The sequence below is a fragment of the Rutidosis leptorrhynchoides genome, chromosome 5 (assembly GCF_046630445.1).
Source record: "Rutidosis leptorrhynchoides isolate AG116_Rl617_1_P2 chromosome 5, CSIRO_AGI_Rlap_v1, whole genome shotgun sequence".
In the NCBI taxonomy this organism is placed as follows: Eukaryota; Viridiplantae; Streptophyta; class Magnoliopsida; order Asterales; family Asteraceae; genus Rutidosis; species Rutidosis leptorrhynchoides.
Window position 1 is genome coordinate 210,582,089 of NC_092337.1, and position 6,652 is coordinate 210,588,740.

Consider the following 6,652-nt stretch of genomic DNA (forward strand, 5'->3'; position numbering starts at 1 on the left):
AAGTGGCAAACTTGAAGAATTGTTTAGTTTCATATGTTATAATCAATATTTTAATTCATTTTAATTGTCCAATGTTGGTAGTCCTCAGATGATAGTCCACAGTTAGCAATTCAATAATTCATATATAGTTTAATATATTATATTCGAAATAATTAATACGTGTCGTGACCCGTATACGTCTCAGACTCAATCACAACTCAAAGTATATATATTATTATAGAATCAACCTCAACCCTGTATAGAGAAGTCGATCATTACTGCATATAGAGTGTCTATGGTTATTCCAAATAATATATATATATATATATATATATATATATATATATGCGTCGATATGATATGTCAAAACCTTGTATGCATGTCCCGATATTTAAAGTGCGTAAAATAAATAACAGAAATTAAATAACGATAAATAAAGTGCGTAAAGTAAATAACAGAAATTAAATGACGATAAATAAAATTGCGAGAATGTAAATTGCGATAATTAAATTGCGATAAATAAAATGTAATCAGTTAGCTAGGAACAATTAGCTAGGAATAGTTAGCGTGGATTCTTAACAAAATTTCTCATAGTTAATTTGTTTGTTTCTAACAAATTTTTATTTTTATTCAATGTTTTCTTCATTATGCCACTTGTTGGATTCTGATAGATCAAAATCCAAATATGAAATTGAATGAAAAGGGTTATTCTGCGGTGAACGGATATGTATATCGGTGGTTGTAAGTAGGATATTAAATGACCGTTGAATCAGATTCGAAGAGTGTACAGTGTAACTTATTGATGTGAAATCTAAATATTCCTCTGGTATTACCTACCCGTTAAAATATTTTCACCATTAACAGTTCGTACAAAAGAATTTTTAATTACAATCTTTATGAAAACATACTTAAATATATATTTTCTTCAGATGTAATTATAGATTTAATGAGTTAATATAGTATTAATCTCATTTGATTTACTGTTAGAACTAAGATACATAATCTATAAAACATTAGAGATTACATAATCGCCATGTCGAACGAAGATAAAATAGATAGAACAATACGTAGAACGATGATTATGCTCGTGGTACAGAATGTGATATTGAGGCAAGGATTGTTGATGATACAGGTGCTGTTACTAATGGTACTGTTGGTGTCGATGATGTTACTGAAGCTGGTAAGTTTTGCACCATGTTCTCCAAATTGATTACTCAAGCGTGAAGCTCGTTGACTTTTTCGATTACTCTGGGATGATTGTCAGTCGGAACGAGCGGATGAATAAGGTTTAAAATCTGACTTGTGATACAGTCATGGTGAGATACTCTGGAAATGAGAGAGAAAATGGTGTTATGAACAGGTTCGACGGTAAGTGCTTCAGGTTCTTCACCAATAGTGCAGGTTGGTGAGTGGAAAGGATCGCCTTCTTCTCGTCTCCATTGATTTAGTCGACTATGAAACCATCAGATGAATTAGGGATGGCTGATTGGTTGATTCATTTCGGTGACACTGCTTTCAGAGCTCGAGTGAAACTCTATGTCGGAATAGCTGTCAGAATAACTATCGGAATAGTTATCGGAATCTAAGGGACTCGAATTGGTTGAGGAACTTATCTCGTACGATCAGATGAAGGATTTTCGATAAAGAATAGAATAGGATGTTGATTAGTACCCTGCAATACATAATTTACATATGCATATATAATACTAAAATCCCATAAGTTACGGAGGAATCTACGGAATTTGTCAGGCAAAGGTAACAATAACAGATACGCTAAGATATGAATCAGCAGATACACTAAGATATGAATTTTTGTCTATACACTATTCATGCAATCATTGCAATATGATGTGTCTAGACTAAGAATAATGAGCAGGTAATTTCCTAAGGATGATAAGCAGATGATTTTCTACAAAAATGAAAAGCAAAACTTTTGACATGCAGACACGGTCTAAGTCCAGACTCACTAATGCATCCTAACGACTATCAGTTAGACATACTAATGCAAGACCTGGTTCGCTAAGACCACCGCTCTGATACCAACTGAAGCGACCCGTCCTAATCCATCCGGACGAAGCCCATATCGATTATAAACTATTCACAACAGTTGATTACATCGCGAGGTACTTGACCTCTATATGATACATTTTACAAACATTGCATTTGTTTTTGAAAAGTCAAACTTTCTTTACAACGAAATTTGACAGCATGCATACCATTTCATAATACATCCAACTATAATTGACTTAATAATAATCTTGATGAACTCAAGCCTCGAATGCAACGTCTTTTGAAATATGTCATGAATGATTCCAAGTAATAACTTTAAAATGAGCAAATGTATAGTGGAAGATTTCTTTCTTACCTGAGAATAAACATGATTTAAAGTGTCAACCAAAAGGTTGGTGAGTTCATAAGTTTATCATAAAACAATAAAATTCATCATTTTGATAGACCACAAGATTTAAATCATGCATGGTACAAATGAGCCCGAATCCTATACCCACCTGTAATGTACATGCGATATCTATTAAATACAGTACACCTTTCTCGTGTACGAAATCATCTTTCATAAATCTTAGTAACCGTACACATATCTCGTGCACAAAAATAACATACACATAACCTGTGTATAAAAATCATTCTCTCGATATATAATATTCACATCAATTGGTGGCAATTATCATGTCCACATAATTCAATGGTGGCAATTATCATGTCCACATAATTCAATCGTGGAAATTATCATGTCCACATAATTCAATGGTGGCAATTATCATGTCCACATAATTCAATAATAATCCGCAGAACTTCTGTCTGCATAATAATTCATTCGAGGAATGTTTTGCTTGTGTCTATCTCGTCAAACATTTATAAAAGCATTTCATGTATTCGAAGTTCAAAATATATTTCAAACGCATTTAATAAAGCAGTTGTAAAAACAGTGCATGTATTCACAGTCCCAAAAATGTAAAGAGTAAAAGGGAATCAAATGAACTCACCTATTGTATTTTGTAGTAAAAATACATATGACGACATTTAACAAATGTAGGGTTGGCCTCGGATTCACGGACCTATATCATTTGTATATTTATTAATATACATAATTGTAATCGAACAAATATATATGTATTTATTATTATTGAGATAATTTTTATGTTAATTGCCTATATATGTTATTTTATTTTATATATTTATTAAGTAAATAACCATATTTATATAGTTAAGTTTTGTATTAAATATGTACGTATATATGTTTATATATTTATATTTATTTTATAAATATTTTTTGTTTGTTAACTTAATGATAATGTTAATAACAATAATACTAACAATAATAATGATAATATTGATAATAATTTTAATTACAAAAATGATACATTTGCTGCTATTACTAGTTAGATTAATAGTTTTAATAATTATATAGTAGTAATGTTGCTCATGATAATATTAATAGTAATACGTATAATAATTTGTTATCATTACTAGTAATACATAATGATAATACTAATAATTTTTAAATAGTAATACTAATAATAATAATTACTAATAATAATAATAATAATAATAATAATAATAACAAAAATAATAAAAATAAGGATAATAAAAAAAAATATGGTGACTACCTCACAGTAACAAGCTTAAAAAAAATGCCCTTATAGGGGCTCGAACTCACAACCTCCCGCTTACACACATATACTCTTAACCATTCCAGCACTTCTGTTTTTCTCTGATATAGTGCCTCGACATTTTTATATAATCTATACCCATTTGTTAATATTGGCCGCAGCTCACTTTAGCCCACCTCAGCCCAATCGACAGTTTGATCAACCGGCCCAATCTAAGTTGCAGTTTAAAACCCAGCTCGCTTTATAACACAAAAGGGTTTACGATTTCATTGTTTTCTTGTCACAGCAACCATCATGACTTTATCCTCATCATCGTTCTCTTCATATTTCCATCATCATTCGATTCACATAATCATCATCGTATCCTTGTCATCGTCATTAACATCTTTCACTTGTATCATCATCAACGTATGCCAATAAAAACGCAAGTTGGCTAAAGTAATTCGATGGTCCACATCATGTTTTAAATTTACATTCACTAATGGATTGTGGGGTTTATGTGAGTGATGGTGTCGGTCACCAAGATAAAGCAAAAGAAACTGTACGCCATAATACTTTACAGCAACATGGTTTATTTAATAGATATAATAATAAGTGGTGTTTGTTTAGAGTGAGTAATTAATTTGTGAGGTTTTAATATGTGTCGGCCAGCAAAAAAAAATAGAAGGGAACGTGCCATCCTTTACAGCTCCTTTTATTTGTAACCTCTTCATAATATAATTGCATAAACGTCCACTATTTCACCGAATTCTCTTCCATTGTATTGATCGTTGGTGGTGTATTTGATGATGGTGATTGAACAAGAAAAGTAGTAACAGCTGCAGTAACTCGTAAACAGGAAATAGGCAGAGTTTGAGTTGTGTTTGGGTGTCGATCAGGAGGCAGCGATTAGCAACAACTGTCGAGCAGTTTGACAAGTCCTTGGATGGTTTAACGAAAGTGATCATTAAAGTGGTGTATAACAATGGGATTTGGTTGTGTTGATCGAACTAGGATCAACTGGTTGGTTCTTGATTATGATGGTTGATCATTGGTTTGCTTGTGGTTCGAAAGATGGTTGGTGTAATAATCGAATGGTTTTTTCTAACACACACGTTAATGGATTAGTTTATAATAGGAGTGGTTGACAGAATATAAACTAGAAGGAAGAATACAAGAAAATATAAAAGAAGAAAAGACCTTTAACAGAATTCGTCTCCTTCTGAATTTTAAATCGTGATTGATACTAATGGGATCAATTAGGGAGACAATTTAACATAGGAGATAGTGATTGAAAATAATTTACGGATATAACTGTACTTATATCTCTAACTATATCTGTATTTTTTTTATATGTCTATATATAAATATATAATTAATTATAATTAATATCTGTAAGTATATCAATATTCATGTATTGTATTTATATCCATTTTGTATATCTCTTTTGTTTATGTAATTGTATTTATAGATTATAATTTATCTTGTTAATATTAGTATTATTAATAATACTGATAAGGATAATAATAACTAATCATATTAATAATTATTATAAAGATAATGGTAACTGTAAATAAGATGATGATGTTAATAATAAAAAAAAAAATGGTTTTTGGTAATACTAATATTAATAATATTCATAATAATAACTAAAATTATAGTTTTAGTCATTCTTATAGTAATATTTGTATTTGATAATCATAACCTTTTTAATTATAATTATAACGATAATAATGATAATATTAATGATACTAATATTGATATCATTATTGGAATAACAATATTTATATAACAACTATATTCATACTTGTATTATATATATATGTATATGTATTATTACTTATTTTATATATCACCTTTTGTTGAATATTTATTACTTATCACTTTTATTTATCTTATCATATATATATATATATATATATATATATATATATATATATATATATATATATATATATATATATATATATATTTACAAACACTTGTTCGTGAATCGTCGGGATTAGTCAAAGGTTTAAATGTAACCATGTAAATAGTTCAAAGATTTTGAGATTCAATTAAATAGACTTTGCTTATCGTATCGAAATCATATAAAGATAAAGTTTAAATTTGGTCGGAAATTCTCGGGTCGTCACAATTTTAACCATTTTCACATTAGAGCGAGGAACTTTGGATCTCGGAACTAACGGAATAGATTCAAATATTGCACCATAACGAATAGTTAACGAATTATTAGCATAAGTAATGGTAGCACGAGCGGTAGCTATAAATGGAGATCCTAGGATTAAAGGAGTTATAGGATCTTCTTTCATGTCCATAACCACAAAATCAATGTTGTAGAAAGCATAACCAATAATAACTTCAACTTGTTTAACAATCCCCAATGGTTCATGTAAACGACTATCAGCAAAATAGACATTTCCTTTGATTGGTTCAAACGACGATAATCCTAAACGATTATAAACTGAAAATTGCATAACATTAAGGCTAGAACCAGTATCAGCTAATCCCATAACTGGAATTGGACCACGAATTAAGCAAGGGATTTGAAATTCCCCCGGATCAGTGCACATAGCAACAGGAACGTCAGGTGATGAATACGGATCTACCGGATTAATTGTGAAGGAATAAAGATGGTGGAAACCTTCCTTTCTTCTTTCTTCCAACTGACTCATAGTATCAGCTAACCAATCATCTTTATCTTCACCTTCTGATTTTTCAGATTTTTCACTATTAACTTCATTATTTTCATCAACCTTTTTATTAACTTCTTCTTCCTTCTCATCAAACAACTCATGCATGAAAATTACCTTATCACGATCAAGTCCTCGAACATTAGCATCTTTTGACTTATCGTCTTCAGTAGTAGTTAACTTCTTTATTTCTTGATCATATTCTTCCTCTACCATATCAAATTCCCATAAATACTTCAAACCAGGTTCATAAACATCAACCCTATTCACTTCTCTAATAACATTAACCTTTTTCAAAACGAACTTCCTTTGAAACTTCAGATTAAACAGGAACTTTACCCTCGACAAGTTTGAATAACTTTACGCTCTAAG